This window comes from Microtus pennsylvanicus, chromosome 6, assembly GCF_037038515.1.
Source record: "Microtus pennsylvanicus isolate mMicPen1 chromosome 6, mMicPen1.hap1, whole genome shotgun sequence".
In the NCBI taxonomy this organism is placed as follows: domain Eukaryota; kingdom Metazoa; phylum Chordata; class Mammalia; order Rodentia; family Cricetidae; genus Microtus; species Microtus pennsylvanicus.
The window spans coordinates 96,922,024-96,942,123 of record NC_134584.1 but is presented as its reverse complement, the minus strand read 5'-3'; positions in this window follow the sequence as shown (position 1 = coordinate 96,942,123).

Below are 20,100 nucleotides of genomic sequence, written 5' to 3'. Positions count from 1 at the left end.
GTAACCTAGGGTATCCCACAATGCAGTGTAACCTAGGGTATCCCACAATTCTGTGTAATTTAGGGTATCCCACAATGCAGTGTAACTTAGCGTATCCCACCATCACACAGATAAGGCTTGCATGGCCTTGGCTGGTGGGTGTTTTTTATCTTTAAATTTTACTTATTTTTATGTGTGCAGGTGTTCTGCATGTATAATATTCCAGCAGACAACTAATTGAGCCACGCTGCAGCTCCACCCAGCAATTTGTGTTGGAACTCTTGGCTCTCAGCCAGCGAGAAACAAACCCAGGGTGGGGGTCCCTTTCCCTTTCCATATCTCCTTCATTTTCCTTCTAGCCTGCAGATGGTCACAGCATCACTGAATGCGGACAGTCTCCCAGACTAAGGCCTTCCCAGGTCGAGGCCTCCCAAGACCTGCAGGTGCCGTGGCTTTGATTCTGACGTGAGTTTTGGGCCTGCAAGTGACCAGAGGCAGTTTGCAATAATACCCCATGCCTTCTCAGCCCCTCTCAGACGGTCAGGTCTGGCCTCGTATTATCACTGAACTGCTGTTAGAAGTGATGCTAGGGATGGGACAGCAGCAGCAGCCACCGTCTGTGACATCAGACCCCGGGGTACGGCGCGCATTGCACCCCTGTGACACCAGACCCCCCGGAAAGATGCACAGACACCCCTGTGACACCAGCCTCCCCGGAACGGTGCTCAGACACTCCTGGGGTCAAGAGGAGAAAGTCCAGGCAGGCGCTGCTCCCCACTGCAGGAGGCTGTGCTGCCACAGGTCTGAGGTCTGGACCTTCCTCCTCTACTTTGATCAAACTTCCTTGCGGGCGGGGTCCTCCACCGCTGCTTCATTGTGTGAGCTGGGGCATCCCACAAATGCTCTCTGAGTCTCAATTTTACCCTCTGTAGAGGGAAGTCTAGACTGTTTCCAGGAGCCTACTAAAGACGGTAGAAGTGGCAAAGATGGGTGTCTCCCTTCGGTAGGCCTCATCCTAGCAGTTCTGTTCCCCGTGGAGTCCCGCAGCTGCTGCCATAGCTGAGCAGGGGCTTTGCCTTTGGCTTGTCTACTGGGCCCTTGCTCCCCAGGCCAGACTTCCAGTGCTTCTGAGAGAGTGGCTGGGGAGGGTGCATACCCTGATGGCCACAGAGAAGAGTGCCTATGCCTGGTGGCATCTCAGTTAAGTCTGGGCTAGTCTGTGAACCAGGAGGTAGGAGATTGTGCCCTGGCGACAGGAGCCCAGCTTGAGGAGGAGGTGGAAAGCAGCTGTCTGCTGATCTGCTCCAAGCCACACTGCACATCACTTCCAGGCCCCTCTTCGCCCTGGCTCCTGCCCAGCCTCGTGTGGTAGAGGCCAGCACAGGCTGCTCTGTGCTAGAACACAGGAAGGGATGACTATGTTGCAATCAATAATTCTGTTGCCCGGGACATAGCCGGGCCTTGGAAACTCCCCAGCCCTGTGGGTTCAAGGCCCCTGTTCTACGGCCCACTCAGATCTTTTCTCCAGAAGACCCAAATTCCCTGTTCTTTTAGGGAAGCAGTCAGGGCAGCAGGAACAGAAGACTCTGAGCTGTCACCTCCTGATGAGAGGAGTGGCAGAGCAGCAGAGACAGTCCCTGGCTGTGCCCTCAGGCCCAGGCAGCCCACTCCCTGCTCCTGGGGAGGTTCCCCGGAAAGTGGGAGGGTACTGCAGGTGAGATAGGCATTGTGGAGAAGTGGCAATTTATACGTCTTTGCAGGTGGAAGTCCTAGCAGTGGGAAGGGACATTTATACTCAGGGTATAGAATAGGCAGAGATACGGAGGGGGCTGGGAGACTAGCATGGAACCTAGCAGGTGCTCAGCAAAGCGTGTCTGCTAATGAATAGGAGAGGCATGTGGTTGGATGGACGGGTGAGTGGATGACGGATGGATGGGTCAGTGACTGGATGGGTGGATATGAGGATGGATGGGTGTGCAGATGGACGGAGAGATGACCATATAGACAGATGTACAGACACATGCATGGCCACTTACCAGTGGGCAAATTCATGCTCAGCTCCTTCATGTCAGAACAAGTATTTATTTTCCTATGTAGTTCAGTCTGTCTCAAACTCATAACCCTCTGTCTAGCCTTAGCTTCCTGAGTACCAGGACTAGAGGGATGCAACACCATGCCCAGTTTAACAAATTATTATTATTGTTGTTGTTATTAGACAGAGTTTCACTAATGTAGCTCTGCTGGCCTTGAAGTCACAATTCTCCTGCCCCAGCTTCCCAAGTATTGGGATCCTAGGTGTGAGCCCCCATATGGGGTCTAACTTACTTCTTTGGTGTGTTCCACTACTCATGAGTCTCTGGAGTCCCTCTGTCCTCAATGAGGATGAGAATTGAGCTAAATGCCTCTTACGTGAGGAGATGGGGCATATTCAGGGTAGTTAGAGTGTAGACATGAGCCTTTGCCTAGTTCACAGCTTCCTGTGGGTTGTGGCCGTGCCTGACAAGCTGAATGGCTTCTGTGTTAGCTGGGACCACACAACCTGCCTTCATCCAGAGGGGCCATAGCTTTAGTGTTAACTCAACTTCCGGCAGGAAAATCTTCCAGGAGCAGGTGAGGGGAAATAAACCGTGGCCACAGCAGTGACTGATAACAATACCCACCCATCCTTCTGCTTCATGAAGGACTCTGCTTGACCCACGCCCTTCTCGATGCCTTTTTACTTCTTCTTTCGCTGACGGCATTGCCTTCTCCTTTGTGCGGTCCACCTTTCCCGCTAAGACTTCCTCTCCATGCAGCTGTGAGGTCATCGTTCCCTGACAGTGGAATTAGAGGGAAGCGGCTCTCCACGGGCCTCTAAGTCTTCCGAGACTACTCCTCCAAGGATGTGTAGCCACTCAGCAGACATCCTGGGATCAGCATCGCCGCCATTCCTGGGTCCTCTGTCTCTTCCATCTGTCCGTATAGGTATAGCCAAGGACATTTTTGTAACCCTCACCTTTCTGCCTGCACCATGGGCGTGATGCTGGACACTCCACCACGGTGAATGAGCTGAGGTGAGTATGTGAACCTTCTTGTTCCCAGCTCCTACTGAGAGCCCACTCCTTTCCTGGTACTCCATCCCTCTGGGATGTTGGACGGGATTCCCTGGGGCTCCCTGGGGCTCCTTCCTCAGGACTATTCCTGTATTCCCACAATGGGCCAGTAGGATCTCAGCAATAATAGCTTGTGGTTAAGTAGTCCTCAGGGTAGCTACAGGATCCTCTGTATTTTCAGATGAGAGAACGGGACCTTGCAGAGAGATTTAGGAACTTACCCTGGAGCACAGGGCCAGCAAGTGGCTGGAGCATGCCCAGGCCTCTGCTCTAGACTTTGCTTTTATTCCAAGTACCCCATGCCCCTCCTTAAGTCACCTTCTCCAAGCGTCTGTACTCTGGACATACACTTCCTTAATCTACACCTATAACTCCAGACACTGACCGCTGGGCCCCTGCTCCTTCTGGCTCTCTCGTTTGTCTGTCTGAAATCTCTCAACCCTTTGTCCTGTAGTCTGCCAGCTCTGTGAAGTCCCGATAATGGATATGCTCCTGGAATGCAGAGCATCACCCTCTCCAGATTTGCTCAGCCTCAGGACCAAGTTCCCATTGCAATCAGCTTTCCCTTTTCTGCTCAAACCAGCAGCATCCTTACCTCCCTATCATCCCCCTGCAGCCTGAAGCTTTGCCCTTGACTCATTCTTGGCCTCCAGCCCCCGCACCTCATCAGACGGAGGCTCTGCTCAGCCAGTCAGCCTCACCTCCTCCTCACTCCGCCACCTCATTCTCCTCCCTACCACCCACACAACATAGCCCACGGGGCCCACTTCCTCCTGGGAACTTTCTTCTACTGCCGTCTAGCCTGCATACCTGGTGACTTTTGCACAAGCCCACTTTCACAATGGACTGTCTCACTAAGGACTATCAGTGGAACAGGTACGGTGATGTATGCCTATAATCCCAGTCTTGGGGAGACTGAGGAAGGAGGATTGGAATCTTGAGACCAGCTTAGGTTACAAAGTGAGAAGCTGTCCTCTCTCAAAAAGCAACCATTTCTTGGGGTGGTGACACACGCCTTTAATCTCAGCAGCTAGGAAGTGAAGACAGGTGGATCTCTGTGAGTTCGATGCTAGCCTGGTCTACATAGTAAGCTCCAGGAAAGCCAGGATTAAATAGAGAATCATTCCTCCCAAAAGTAGCCATAAATGGCTCTGTGTGGTTGTGGTTTGGATATATGAAGGCTTATATATTCATGCTGGAGAGATGGCTCAGTCGTTGAGAGCATTTACTGCTCTTCTAGAGGACCCCGGGATTGGTTCCCAGCATCCACACATTAGCTCACAACAACCACCTGTAACTCCAGTTCCAGGGGGCCAGACATTTCCTTCTGGGTACCAGGAATATATATGTTATACACATACACACCCAGGAAAAACATTCATACACATAAAATAAAATAAACAAACATGGCAATTTGGCTCAGTGGCTAAAGGCACTTGTTGCCAAGCCTGATGCGCCCTGAGTTTGATCCTAGCAACCCACATGGTAGAAGATGAGAATGAATTCCAGCAAGCTGTTCTCTGACCTACACAGGCCCATGGTGGCACATGGCACACACAGGCACAATCATTTTTTTATAGTAATTTTTAAAAAATTAAAAAGAAAGGTGATTAGCTCACGAGGGTGCTGAATCTTTCTTTGGTTTATCCACGGATGAATTCGCACTAAATGGGCTGTGAGAAAACGGGGCATACATAAAGGAAGAAGATCACTGGGGGGGGGGGTTGTGCCTTGTAAAAATATTCTGGATCACTTCCTTCCTCTGTGTTCTGACCTCATTGTGACAAACAACCTTGCTCCACTGTGTTCCTCTGTCACGCTTTTCTGACTCAACGCAGCCCTGAGTGAATACACTAAAAACATAAGCCAAGTCCTTCCTCCTGGGACCTGCTGCCCTGGGTACTTGTCACAGGGTTAATAAAGCTGACAACGCAGGCTCCCTGTGTCCCTCCACCTCTTTGTGGCTGGGACCGTCCCTTTCAGTCCTGGAGGAGGCCTCCAAATCTGTCTACTCCTTGAGCATAACACATTGGAAGATGCAAAGCCAGCGCCCCAGGCTGCAGTGGGGTTAGGAGCAAATGTTATGTTAGGTACCTGGCTGGGACTCCAGCCTACCATATAATGGGTGGCGGCACTTTGGGCTCCAAGTCACCTCCCTCTGAGACTTAGTTTCTACATCTGCAAGATGAAATTAATAATAGCAATGACATCAGAAATCTACGGTGCCTTTTGTGACTATAACTGGCAAATGGAGCGTGTTCCTGATTTTAAATGCCATCTATATGCCCGTGACTCCGACTTTCACAAACTGCAGGCTCAAATATCCAGCTTCCTACTCAACACACCGAATAGGCATCTTCAACCCCCATGTCCAAAACTGAGTTCCTTCTTCCCTCACCCCCACTCCTATTCCACACACCCCCATTCTCCACCAGCCCCTTCCTTCCGGTTGCATGGGCCAGGAGCCTGGGTGCTGTCTTACCGCCTCTTCCTCTCTCCCTACATTCCATCTGCTGGAGAGCTCGGTGTGGCTTTCAGAGCCTCAGGATCCATTCTCTCTCCTCTGGATTCCTTCATCCACCTCCTGGCCTCTTCTGCCATATTTGCTCTGAACTCTGTCCACAGCACAGTAGCTCCAAAGTCACAGAACTCCTGTGCTTGGGAATTCCCTGAGGCTCTGTGTTCACTCAGGGAACAAGCCCACAGCCCTCCTGGGCCACTTCCGGCCTTCTCAAGTCTTCCTACTCTGGCCTCCTCACTGACCTCACGTGCTGGACACACTCTCTCCAGGAAGAACAGTCCAAAGACCTCTGCACAACCTCAGGATCCTTGTTCGGATGCTCCATGAGGTGCCGTGTTTCAGCTGGCATCCCACACCTCCTTGGCAGCATGTCTACTGGCATTTTGCTATGGACTCCTGAGTTCTCAGGTCTGCTGCTTGCCGCCGGTTTCCCAGCTGCACCCTAACCACGTTCCCACTGGGTCGAAATGTGTCTTTTGTTCAGTGCTGTTTATCCCCTGACCCAAAGTCAGCTGAGAGAGAGAAGGGAAAGGGGAGAGAGACAGAAAGAGAGCAAGAGAGAGCACCAGGCTAGCCTGGTGTCCCTCCTGAGGCAGAGTGCATATGCTTTTAGACAAGCCCTCACTCATGATGATGAGCCTGTCTCAACATCTCTGATGTCTGGGCCTCAGGATACTGAACTCCCCTCCAACGTGTAAGTCCGTTCTTTCTGCCCATCGCTAAGGGCCAGCTCTTCCCAAGGAGCACATATTCCAGCTGTCAGATTATTCCCAAGGTAAGTTCTTGGTAAGAACAGTTCAAGGCCCAAATGATGGGTGCAAAGAAAGGAATTCATTGGTAAGTCAGAAGTCTGCTGTAGCTTGTTTATTTGGGCTGCTAGGGGCTCTTTCCTGCTCATTCAATTCCTCTTGGTTCAGCACCAGGGCTAGCGCTAGGCACCCAGGTCTAGGAGGTGGAGTCTAGATCCGGCCTGGTTGAAAGATTTGTGTTGAAGAATTCCCCCTGCAACTTTATCCAATCCCAGCCAGAGCCAAAGGCCATCAGGGAGAGGGGCCAAGCCCCATCAACACTTGGTGACTTGATGGCCCCAACCACTTCATTCCTTTCCTTAGCAGGCAGGATTGGGAAGGGACCCTTCTGAGCAGGGTCCATCCAGACCCAGGAAACGTGACCCTGAAGACCTCTTTCCAGAGAAGCTGGCACCCCACAGCCTCTGCCCCAGCCAGCAGGGGCAGCAGCTTCCTCCCTGTCTTGCTTGCTGCACAGTCCCACCTTTCTGCCATGCCTGGGCTCCTTCCAGCTCTCAGCTGAGTGCCGCTGCTTCTATTTTTAAATGAAACCAGCAGATCTTAATCCACCTCCACAGAAAACTGGAGGCTGCAATGACTTTACAGATTACTTAGGGAAGATGGACGTCAGCCCCATTCATCCTCTCTACTCCCCTCGCCCTCCTCCCCCCACCCCACCCCAGCCAGATTTTTTACGTCTTCTCTCCCCAGGAATGGGTGGGTGGGGCTCCTTCCTCTCTGTGTAGCCTTGGCCATTCTGGAACTAGCTCTGTAGACCAGGTTGGCCCTTGAACTCAGAGATTTGCCTGCCTCTGCCTCCTGAGTGCTGGGATTAAAAGTGTGCCCCACTAGCACCACAGGGCTCTTAGGTGAGTCTTTAAGGATTTATAGGCAAATCCTGGTGGTACAGGCCTATAATCCAGCTATTTGGGAGGCTGAGGCAGGAGGATCACAAGTTTAAGGCCAGCCTGGAATACATAGTGAGACCCTGTCTCAAAATACAAAAGTAAAAGTAATACCGGAGAGCTGCTGCTGGGGAGATAGCTCAGCGGTTAAGAGCACTGGCTGCTCTTTTAGAGGACCTGAGTTCAAGTCCCCACACACATGTGGTGGCTCACAGCTGTCTGTAACTCCAGTTCCAAGGGATCTGACACCTACCTACTTCTGGCTGCTGCAGGCACACTAGTGGTACACAGACATACATGCAGGCGAAATATCCAAATACATAAAAGAAACAACTGAAGTATTTTTAGAAGAGAGATGGGAATGTGAACGAGTAGTATATCCTTTGCTGGATATATATGAGGCCCGAGGTTCAAACACAAACAGAACAAGTCAAACAAAACACCGAAAAACAGCATACAGTGAGGAAGGAGATGGCGAAGGAGTCGTAGAATAAGAAGGAGGGGGTAGAGTAACTTAATGAGCAGAAGGGTGGTTTCAGCATGCTGCTCCAGGTTGCTCAGGAGTATGAGAAATCAGACCAAGCAGGGGAACCAGGCCAGACAGGCACCAGCACTGTGAGCCATGCCCATGTGTCCTCCCAGGCGCTCAGATGTGGTAGCCATGTCCCTGAATGTCAGGTTCTTCTCCAGTCACATCCCCATGTACTAGGGAGAGCAGAGTCCAGCATCTGCTGGCCCCACACGTTCCTTTGTGCTTTTCTAAGCACTATGTACACCCTTAGTGTCCAGTTATTTCTCGGTACCTCAGGGGGATGGACCCAGGGCTCACTGCGGAGACCAAGATCTAAGGATGCTCGAGTCCCTACTGTGAAATGACACAGTATCTGCCTAGCCTCACTGCTCATCCTCCATACACTCCTCTTTAGACGATCACTCATACTGTCTGCTGTTATGTAAGCACTGTGTGAATGGCATCCGCCCAGGACTGCTGGGGGAATGATACATAATAAGGGAAAAAAAGTCCTATGTGTTCAACAGAGATATAATTCTTTCCGGAGACAGAACTCAGGGCCGTGTGCACAAAGGACAAGCATTCTAGCATGGAGCTACATCCCCAGCCCTGATAATGTTTGTTTGTTCTTTCTTTAAGACAGGGTCTGACTAAATAGAACTGGCTGGCCTAGAACTCATTCTGCAGCCCAGGCTGGCCTTGATCTCACAGAGCCCTGTCCGACTCTACTATTGGGATTAAAGGTGTGTGCCGCCACACCTGGTTATAAACCTGATATTTGGGGCCCATGGCTGGTTGATTTTTTTTTGTGTGTGGACCCTGGGGTATAGGTTGACTATGTGGAATTCTGAGAGCATACTTAATTTTGCACAAACAGCATCACATTGTGTCTTTGCCTCACCTCCCCAGCACTGCTCACTAACCCTTTGTGTTGATGGGCACTTACATCTTTCTTCCCATGACTGTTATTCTACATAGTAAGCACAGCACAGATGACAGAAGCAAGCTGAGCTTTCGAGAGGCAGAGCGCTGGCTCAGACACTCACGACCTGGGTGACTTTGGATACATCCGGAACCTTCTCTGGGAAAGGTAGCTCCTTTAAGCACGAACTCTTTCGCGAACAGGAGTTATGTGAGAACATGTGTTGGAAGGCTCGCAGCAGGGATGGGGATCTGACTTGGCGGTTAGCACGCATGAGATTCTGGTTGCCCTTAACAACAGTAGCAGCAGCAACAGCAACACCTCCACACACGGAAGTCCGTGGCTTTTGCTTAAGCGCACCTCTCAGAAGAAGTCAGTGAGATCAGCACCTCTGGTAACTGACAATGGCTCTTCCTCTCACCCCCTTCTTAGCCATCATATCTAGGAACAAGAACCTTGGGCCGTGTGGATGGCACTCTAACCCTAGGTATCTGATGGTGGTCATGGTAATACAGGGGCCACTGGAAAGAGGTCCCTTGCATACAGCAGAGCGCCATATGGACCAGGAAACTGGTTAGGGATAAGTTTAGGTTCTCAGATTGCCCAGAGCTCAGGCCTGCTGGGCTCCTCCACTAGCCACTGGTCTAAGGAGGCTGGAGGACATACAGGGCACCGTCCAAGCCCAGGCTTCCTGAGAGTCCTGGCTGGGCCTGAGGAGCAATATCCTGACAGGATGTGATGGTGGATGGAGGCTCACCAGTCACCAGGGACGTGGGTGCGTTGCACTGGCAGTCACCAACGCCTCATGCCTCGTGGAGGCACCAGATACGCAGCTCCCCTCAGACAGACTGGTTATCAGGGGTACAGCACAGACATCAGGCTAGAGAGTGCCAAGGGACACAGGTGGGGCTCTGTCTCTTCCTCCTGTCACTATTTCCAGTATCTACGGACTGCCACAGAGAGGGGGGCCAGAACCCCTCCCCCAGGGAGCTTACAGAAGTACAGTGTTTCAAACCTGGGACAAAAGGCTGGGGTGCCTATTTAACAGACCAAAGTGGACCTAACCGCCAGGTTCTCCCTGCATCCTCAGTCCCTATCAGTTACAGGGCCCTCCTGGTTGGCATACCCTGCTCCCTAACCCTAAACTTCTCCAGGCCAGGGGCTGGGCTGCCCTTCCCTATATAATCCAAACCATTTTGATTACTGGGCCCTTTCATCTACTCTCTTTTGGGCCTCCTAGTTGTTGCACCTGGTTTCCCTCTCCCTTCTCCCCTCCCCCAACCCCTCACATGGCACAGCTCTGTCTAGTCATGCCTGCTCTGTACTCTCCCAGATGTTCCTGCCTCTGGCTATGCTCTCCCATCTATCTATAATAGATGTTCTCCTTTGCTCTACATAGGACGGATCGTGTCCTTTTCTTTTCTTTCTCTCTCTCTCTCTCTCTCTCTCTCTCTCTCTCTCTCTCTCTCTTCCGGTTTCTTTTTTTTAAATATTTATTTATTTATTAGGTATACATTATTCTGTTTGCTTGTATGCCTGCAGGGCAGAAGAGGGTACCAGACCTCATTACAGATGGTTGTGAGCCACCATATGGTTGCTGGGAATTGAACTCAGGACCTTTGGAAGAGCAGGCAATGCTCTTAACCACTGAGCCATCTCTCCAGCCCTTTCTTTTGGTTTCTTGAGACAAGGTTTCTCTGTAGCTTTGGTGCCTGTCCCGGAACTAGCTCTTGTAGACTAGGCTGGCCTTGAACTCACAGAGATCTGATGGGATTAAAGGCATGCACCACCACCACCCGGCATATATATATTGTCATTCACAGGGAAGCAGCAGCTTCAGCTGGAAACACAGAGGGAAACTGTCACTTTGATGAGGTAGAGCGAGGGCTCCTCCCTCACCCCTGGTTTCTTGCCACCTACTGCAAGCGGGGGCAGGAGGGGGGCTGGGGACTGATTCTGGGGTCATGAGGGTGGGAGAGATGGTCTTACCCTTTCGGGTTGCAGCACTCGAATGATCAGGTCCTAAACTTCGCCTGATTGGCACAATAGAGCTGAGCTGACCCTGTTGATGGAGGTTCAGGTAATCCAGTGCCTAGGATCAGCTTGGGAGATCACCTGCCATGTGTTGGAGTGGGTGAGGCAAAGATAACCTCCCAGACTGTCGCCGCCGGTGGCAGGAGGGAGAGCTGGCCCCCAGGCCATAAGAGTGGGAGAACTGGCCCTGTCTTTGTGGCCATGGGTAAGGGAAATATGCCCTCTCCCCTCCCCCTTGCCACCTGCAGCCAGCAGGAGAGCTGGCCTACTCTGGGACCTGAGAAGGGAAGAGATGGCTCCGCCCCTCACCTACTGCAGTAATCAGGAGAGTGGGCCTTGCATCTTGCTTGGGCAAAACAGCGCTGACCCTGGTGGTGTGAGTGTGCCTGCATGAGCGGGACCTGAGGGCAGGAGAGCAGGAGAACTGGCCTTGCTCCTTGCTGCCCGCTGCACTGGGTGAGCAAACTGAGTGGGCCAGTACTGGAGAGTTTGCCCCAATGGTGATCATGAGGGAAAACTGACAGGCTGACCAACCAATCTACCACCCAGGCGCAGAACCAGGGCTATGAATTAGCCAACACCCACCTTATCTGTGAACTGCTGGAGCATGGGAAGGGGCCGAACCTGCAGATCCAAAGCTACAGGATCTCCAGGACACAAGGCAACAACAGGATATCCAAGAGGAGTCCCAGTGAGGGCTCAGTATTGATATCGTAGCAGAAGCCAGAGGCACTGAACCAGACCAACGACTCATTGCTATGAGCACTTACAAGTAAAGATGTATAGACTAAAGGGTACACTGTGTGACTCCCTGGACCACACTACAGCTTCCATGCCCAGATTTTTTTTTAGTTGCATGTTGTTGTTTGTTTGTTTGTTTTTGCTTTTAAATTTTGTTTTGTTTCGGAGGAGGTTGCAAGGACAGAGGACAGAAGTGAGAAGACAAGGAGATGATTGGGATCTGGATGCATGATGTGAAATCCACAAAGAATCAATAAAAACTTTAAAAAAGAAACAAAGAAAAGGCCTTTGAAAAAAGTGACACCCAAGCTAGGCTTGAAAGTGACTGGGGGTGAGTAGGGGAACGAAGATGGGCAAGCTGATCCCAGGCAAGAGGAGCTACAAAGTGTGTGAGCAAAGGGTAGGTAGGCATACCAGTCAGGGTTCTGTAGAGGAAGGGAACTCATAGAAAGATCTGTATACATACAAAGAGGATACATTAGAAGATTTGTGGCTGGTTGGTGGTGGCGCATGCCTTTAATCCCAGTACTTGGAAGGCAGAGGCAGGCAGATCTTTGTGAGTTCGAGGCCAGCCTGGTCTACACAGTGAGTTCCAGGACAGCCAGGACTGTTTCACAGAGAAATCCTGTCTCAAAACAACAACAATGAAAACGACTTACAGGCTGTGGTCCAGCTGGTCCAACAATGGCTGTCTCTCAAAGGAAAGTCCCAGGAACCCGTAGCTGCTCTGGCCACAGGGTTGGAGGTCTCGGTTGGTCCTCAGTTGCAATCCCAAAGAAGTAGGCTCTAATGCCAGTGAAAGAATGGACTTGCTAGTGAGAGCAAGGGCAAGCAAGCAAAGTACAATGTTTGCTTCTTCCATGTCCTGTATATGGGGTGCCATGAGAAGGTGTGGACCAGATTCCTACCTCAAGTGATCAGACCAAGAAAAATCCCTCACAGGAAACCCAGCTGTGTGGGTTTCTAGTTAGTTCAAGATGTATGTAGTCACACTGACCAAGAACAGCCATCACAAGTCCACCTTTGACATACACTCGCATCTCCTTAGGTCATGCCTAATTTCCAAATGAAAACAATAGTCAGGCCCTAATTATGCCTAATAGAATGTAACTACCCCACGTACAACCACAAACACTCTATGCATTTTAGAACAGGTCGCAATGTTGCTTGAGGGACATTCTTTTAGCGTCTCATAACTTAAATAGGATAACCACTGATAGTGCCTCAATTGATGTTACATCACATGATAAAGCAATCAAGAAAAGAAAACAAACATCTGCACATACACATGCCTAACACAACACTACAGAAACATGCATGTCAATTTGATCCTCGGTTCTGCAGCTGGTCACGTGGCCTTAGTTGGTATTTATGTCTACCCTCCTCTACTATCCATTCTGTACATCCTCCACCCTCAACAAGCACCTCCCCAGGTCTTGGTTCTTTTCCTAGAGGAGCGATTCATACCTTCGTTTCTGAAGGGCCTGTGCCCTTTGTCATCCGAACTGTATTGGGCGGTTGCGGTTTAACCACGTGATGTAATAACTTCAAAAGATGCCCTAGCACATCTCCTGCACTTCAGATGTAATTTTCTTCATCCCCATTGAAAAGCAACCCAATTTCCCCATGGTAATTTGCATCTATAACACTCCCCCCCCCCCCCGACACTGTTATCCCTTCCTTAGCCTGTTGGCTTAAGGCCCAAAGTGGCCAGTGGGAAGTCTGAGCTTCTAGTTCAGTAGAATGTTTGTTCTGTCTCCAGGCGGTAGCACTCCCCACTCTGGAATCAAAATTTAGCAGAATTTAAGATCTCTGGAACTGGAGGCAAAAATTTTCCTAGTGGCTCACTGGGGTGATGGATTAAAGTCTGCAGTAGTCAGCTGTGATCCTCTGTCATTCGTTTGTCTCCAGCTCAGGCCAAATGGAAAGTTAGAGGGAGATGTGGGAACCACCGTCTTCAAGTCTTTCAAGTCTTCACTGATCTCCAGGATGTGATGCTGTTTGGGGTTCCCTATTTTCCCTGGTAAAGAGAACTCCAAAGGCTTCCATTTAACTTTCTAGGCATAATAAGCCTCACTCCACAGGTCAGGAAACCGGAGTGGAAATTCTGCTAATTTCTAAGTATATCTATCCCAATTATACTTTCTGATCCCGGAGAAATAATCACAGAATGAGTTCTGTGACCCACTGACACCTACTGGGAGTCGGACTTCAGCCAAAACTCCTTTAATCACCTGACCTCTGTAAGCTCCTACTTTAACTGGAGGGCCACATGTTTCTTGGGGTCTCCTGAAATTAGAATAAATTCAGAACCAGCATCCAACAGACCCAGAAAGTCTGATTGTTTCCTTTCCCCCATTGTACAGTTACTTGTGTAAAAGACCATCGGTCCTGAATGACTAAAAGGCTGACAGTAAAACTCTTGGCTATTTTATCAAGGTCCTTCCTCAGGGGAACCTGGCTTCCCTTCATTCACGGGGTTCTGGGTCTGAAAACTGAAAACCAACCCACAGACCAAGATTCTCTTTTGCCATGATCCAGTGTAGTCTTTCTTTCATTTGTTCAAGATTTATCCCCCACTTACACAGATCAAGCAAAAACGCAGCAGGTTTCTTATTTATTTCATGCATGGGAACACCATGAATGATTAGCCACTCATGATTAGCACTTTTTGTGTGCTGCTTGTTACAGGTCAGGTCATTACGGACATTGCTTTGCCTATGCGGTCCATTACAATAACCATAATCATCCTGCCTTTGGCACTCAGTGCTGCCACCCGGCCTCTGCTACTTTGGGGCCCAGTTAAACCCATGGAATTCAATCATCCAATAGCATCTCTGACCCTAAGGTCTGGCAAAAGGAAAGGGGGACAACCACGCCCTTCGAATATGCTATTGTCCTTCTCACCATTTTGCATCTCATAGGATTAGTGAAGGGTGTGTCTCCTGGGCCTTCCCATTGTGGAGGATTGGGTTTTACACAAGTATTCACTCTAGCATTGTGGCTCCTCTGAGCCTTAAAATCCTTTCATCAGAGTTGTGGGGTATTCACCAGACAAGATTGCTTGGAGTGGGTTTAGGCCAATAGAAAGTATTAGCTGGCCAGCTACTACACTGGGTGTTTTGGATCCCAACATAGCCCCAAGACTTTCTCAAGGCAAGCTTGTAAGTACACAAACCATGCTCTGGGTTGACACTTCAGTTAACAAGAATGGTTAGCCTGGATTTCCACAGCTTCTTCCTTCTGCATCCTTTATATGAGCTGCCATGCCTGGTGTGGCCCAGATAGATGACGGGTGCTCCATCCTCAGATGATCCAGTCAAGAAAAACCCCTCACAGGTGTGCCCAGCTTGGGTTTTCAGTTAATCCCAGGTGTAGTCAGGTTGACAACTAAGAATAGCCATCATGACAGGGCCAAGGCTGCAGGAACCTGGGGCTCAGCTGACCAATGGGATCTTTGTAGGGCACGGATACTGAAAGTGCCTTTGTCAGTCCTCAGCACTGTGGAAATGCACCCCGAGATGCAGAGAGCTCAGGTTTCCACTTTTGGACTAAGAATACCCTTGAAAAGCATTAGATCAACCAGAGCAGTTGGTAGAGCTGGACCTGATGGTGTTAGCTTTCTCTCTGTTTACTCCCTTGTCTTGTGTTCTCAGCCAGGTCACTAGAACACATTTGATGAGAGTCAAAGGCAGCTGAAGGCCCGTGCAGATGCCCGTGCCATTTTCAATGAGGGTGGGAAGGAACCAGCATGTGGGCAGCATATTTATGCCCATTAAGAGACCATATTTAGCTGGTTATGGTGGTGTGCGCCTGTATTCCTGGCACTTGGAACCTGGAGATAAGAGGTTCAGGAGTTCAAGGTCACCCTCTGCTATTTAGCAAGTTCAAGGCCAGCTGGGAAGTCTGTGTCTGAATCATAAGTGCTCCAGCCTTCGAAGGGCATCATGCCCAGCCTCCCTCCAAGCAGAGCTTGTCTTTTCTCAGTGGTATCAGAGCCAACTGGATGGACTGATAATGCTGACTCATGAGTAACCTCCAACCCTCCCAGATTAAAACCAAAAAGGTTTATTTGTTCTAACCCTGAATGTTTATGTGGATCAGCTGGGCTCTTTCCAGAGCCAGAAGCTCCATGTCTCATGTGCTCGGGGACCCAGGTCCTTCCTGGGCTGAGTCAGTGGTACCGTGCCTCTTTCTGCAAGGCTTCTGTCCCAGAACCCTAACTAGAGTCGATGAGGAAATGACAGAAACATCTGACGGAGAAGCCCCAGCACTCCAGACACTCGGTCTGCTCATATGTACCCTCGAACAGGGAGGCAGAGCTGTTACAGACAGATAAACGAAGAGGCAGGGTGATTGCACACAGCTGGACAAGGAGGCTGGTTTTGCTGATCACAGCGGGAGCAGGCTCTGCAGAGGAGCAGCTGTGGGAGTCGGGGGAGAAAAAGCTTCGGAGGCATTTTCTGCACACTCGGTCAGCACTTTCACTTGGACCCAAGGAAGGCTTTGCCGTCCTTCTGAGTCTCACCTGGAGCTGAGGCATTAGGGTCGTTGTCACGCCCACAGCCATGTCCATAGCATGAACTCACTTAAGACCCCATTTGCTCTGTGTGCCACAGAGGCTCTGATGAGTGCCCATCTAATCAGCCCCTACAGACAGATCCACACCCTCCTCCCATCTCTCCCACCAGAGCTGCTGGCTCAGCCCCACCAGTCCAAGAGGAGTGCCAGGTCATGTGCCTGAGCGGCAGCAAGCCAAAAACATCCATAACAATCCCAGTCTCCAAGGACCTGAGAACTTAAAAACTTCCCTTTCCGTCCAAGCATCTTAATAGTCAGGTTTGAATCATTTGTGATTCAATAATTTTACTTCACTAAGTTCAAAACAATAGAGGAGAAAACCCCTATCAACTTGAATAGCAAGAAACAGTTTAGGGGGAAATACTGCAAATTGCAGATTATTTTCTTTCTTTTTTGTTTGACATTTTATGTATTTTTGTTTTATGTGTATGGATGTGTATCCACGTGCCTGCAGTGCCCGAGGAGGCCAGAAGATGGCGTCTGATTTTCTGAAAGTCTGGAAATGGAGGTCAAGATGCTTATGAATCACCATGTGGTTGCTGGAAACCAAACCCAGGACCTCTGGAAGAGCAGCCAGGGCTCCCAACCACCGAGCCATCTCACCAGCCCCAAATTACAGATTATTCTCATCTGCTTCATAATACCATAATGTTTTTTCCTTTATTCTCCTCTGCTGCTTCTTCCTCCTCTTCCTTTTCTTGAGACAGGTCTCACAACTATAGCCCTGGCTGGCCTTGAACTCTCCACAATCCCCCTGCCTCTGCCTCTCTAGTGATGGGATTACAGGCACAAGCAAATATGAGCAATGTCTGGCTCTGATGACATATTTCTTTACTTGACTGAAGACTGGGAAGTCTGTATTTATTTATGGTCACTGTGATTCTATGCTCTTATTTGAATACCCAATAACACTGTGTATTCCTGGATACTTGGGAGGCTGGGGTTGAGAGGATCCTGTGCCCAATAGTTTGAGGTCAGCCTGGGTAACAGATGATATCCTGTCCCCCATCCCCCCCAATTAGGCATGGTGGCAATCCCAGTAGTCGGGAGGAAGAGGCAGAAAGATTAGGGATTCATGGTCACCCTTGGCTACATGGTGAGTTCAAAGCCCATCAGGTCTATGTGAGACCTTGTCTTTTTTCATTATTTATTTGTTATGTGTATGTCTGTGTCTGAGTATGCATACATGATGTAAGAGTATGTATGAGTATGCATACATGATGTTTGAGTATGTATGAGTATGCATACATGATGTATGAGTATGTATGAGTATGCATACATGATGTATGAGTATGCATACATGATGTATGAGTATGTATGAGTATGCGTACATGATGTATGAGTATGTATGAGTATGCATACATGATGTATGAGTATGTAAGAGTATGCATACATGATGTATGAGTATGTATGAGTATGCATACATGATGTAAGAGTATGTATGAGTATGCGTACATGATGTATGAGTATGTATGAGTATGCGTACATGATGTATGAGTATGTATGAGTATGCGTACATGATGTATGAGTATGTATGAGTATGCATACATGATGTATGAGTATGTATGAGTATGCATACATGATGTATGAGTATGCGTACATGATGTATGAGTATGTATGAGTATGCATACATGATGTATGAGTATGCGTACATGATATGGTGCCTGTGGAAGCCAGAAGAGGGCATCAGATCCCCTAGAACTATTGTCACAAGCAGTTCCGCACGGCCTGCTGTGGGTGGGAGAGCTGAACTCAGCTTCTTGGGAAGAGCAGCAAGGATTTTAACCACTGAGCCATCTCTTCAGCCCTCAAGATCATATCTTAAAAGTGTGTTTGTGTGTGGGAGGAGTCAAACCATTTGGAAACGTGGATCAGGGGTCCTGTTTACTTCCTGGGAACCCACTGGGACACATCACTTTCCTTAGATGTTTGGTGAGGATTATGTTATGACTGTTTTCACTCTAGTTATGATTCCTTTTTTATATGGGAGAAGAACAAGGTACAGGGAGGTTAAGTAACTCGGCCAGAGTCACACAGTCAGCAAGCCCCAGGTTACACAGCGTCCCTGTCTTGTTAGAGACAGTTCTGTTCTGCTCCCTAGGGGCAGCAGAGTCCCCTGGAGGTCGAGGAAGGGCATCCGCTCTGGAGTTCTCTGGCTGTGGTGGCTGCACTGACTGCAGTGTATTGACATTACAGAGGTCCCTCGGAGGTCCTAGCTACTGAACGTGGCTGCTGGTTCAGGCAAGCCATCCTGGAAATAGGTTTTCAAGTCCTTGGAGTTGAAACCTTTTTTTTTACTGAGCACATGTGCATGGACCTTTGAGTCCTGAGTCCCCACCGCTCAGAGGAGCTGTATGCATGCACATACCACACTTGAACATATATACTCTACATGTGCACGCTTGCTTGCTAGTACACACGTGCACACACACTCACTCATACACACACTCACACACACACAACCCTTCCCCAAACATCTATTATTCAGCTCAAAGTTGGAAATTCCCAGGTATTTATTTATGTGTTTTTTTTTTTTGGTCTGGCCTCGCCCTTCTGTGCAATGCACATCGGAGCCACAGACGAAAGTGAATGTAAGGTCCTAATGTGGGAGAGGTGAGGCTGGCTACTGTCTAGTGTTCCTGATGCTCTGCAGGGATGGGGGCACCTGCTGAGGTGGGCTCTAAAACTCTGGCCATGTAACGAAGTCTAAGTGTGAGAAGGAGGGGAAGGAAGAAGAGGGGGTGCAGCTTAATGGCTAAAGTCCCAGGCCCTCACCCCTAGGGGGTGAATGCAGGAGGTCTGAGGGACCTCAGGACTTTGCACATTTATGAATCTGGGGCTCATGTTTTCAGAAACAGTGCCAAGTCGGGCATGGTGGCACACATCCCAGCACTTGGAAGAGGGAGGGGGAGGGTGGACTATCCAGGCTCCGTTCGGCAGGTGGCTCTGCTCCTCTATGCCTGCTGGACTTTTTGCAGGGCAGTTAAATAGGGAGAGGCCAGGGGAGAGAGCATCAAAGCCAGCCTGGGCCAAACAGGGTGAGCTGGTCTCACCATCCAAAGTGAAAATCCTCAAAGCCTAATACATACTCCTCGAGGTTTGGAGAAAGGTTTGGTCACGTGCCAGCTCTGCAGTACCTGTGGACTGGAGCAAGTCACACATCTCCATATCTTGCCCTAGGGATGGCACACAGGGTCAGGTACTCTACTGCTGAGCTGCACCCTCAGGCCGAGTTCACACGTCCTTGGCAAACTTTACTTGCATGGTAAAGCTCACTGCTGGAAAGAGTTTGGCACCCAGCCTGGCATGTGGAAACCATGAAGAAAGAATGGTCGCTATTAGCATGATTGCATGGGGGTTTTTAGAATAACTGCCCTTTCAAACTTGGCGTCGGTGGTAGGAATTGCTTTGGCTGAGTCTAGCTTGCTAACTGAAAATAAAAATGAGAGGCCGCAGCACTGCAAAGCCCCTGGGGAGCCCTGAACCAGGATCCAAGTTTCTCCACTCCCTTCCTCTTCCTGAACCTTCATAGGATGTTACCAGTACCTGCAGCAATGCCAACTGAAAGCCCGTGGCCACATCCTGCAGGGTGGGAAGAGCCTGGGACGACAGGCTGTAGTGGTTCCTTCTTGGCTGTGGGAATCAGGTCAGTAGGATGAAGGTCTGAAGAGCTCCCGCCACAGTGGGAGAGCTAACTGTGGCTTGCAGGGAGGGGTGGGGGAGGCAGCCCCCATCCTTCAGGAACTGCAAGTCCCTGCTCCTGATGCAAATGGGTAGGAGGGAGGCCCCAGAAGTGAGGGAAGCGAAGTCATGGTCTGCCTTTCATTGCTGTGTTTTTGATAGACACGGGAGCACCAGGAAAAACATTCTAACCATAGGAAAACCAAGAGAATGACGATGGCAGCCAGCAACTGATGGAGCCCAGAAAACCTGGAGCGCAGAGAGTGGGGGACGATTGACATGCAAAGGATAGCGGATGCACAGGCTCTAAGTCCCACTCTTAACCCCCACCTGTCACCCGCGGGG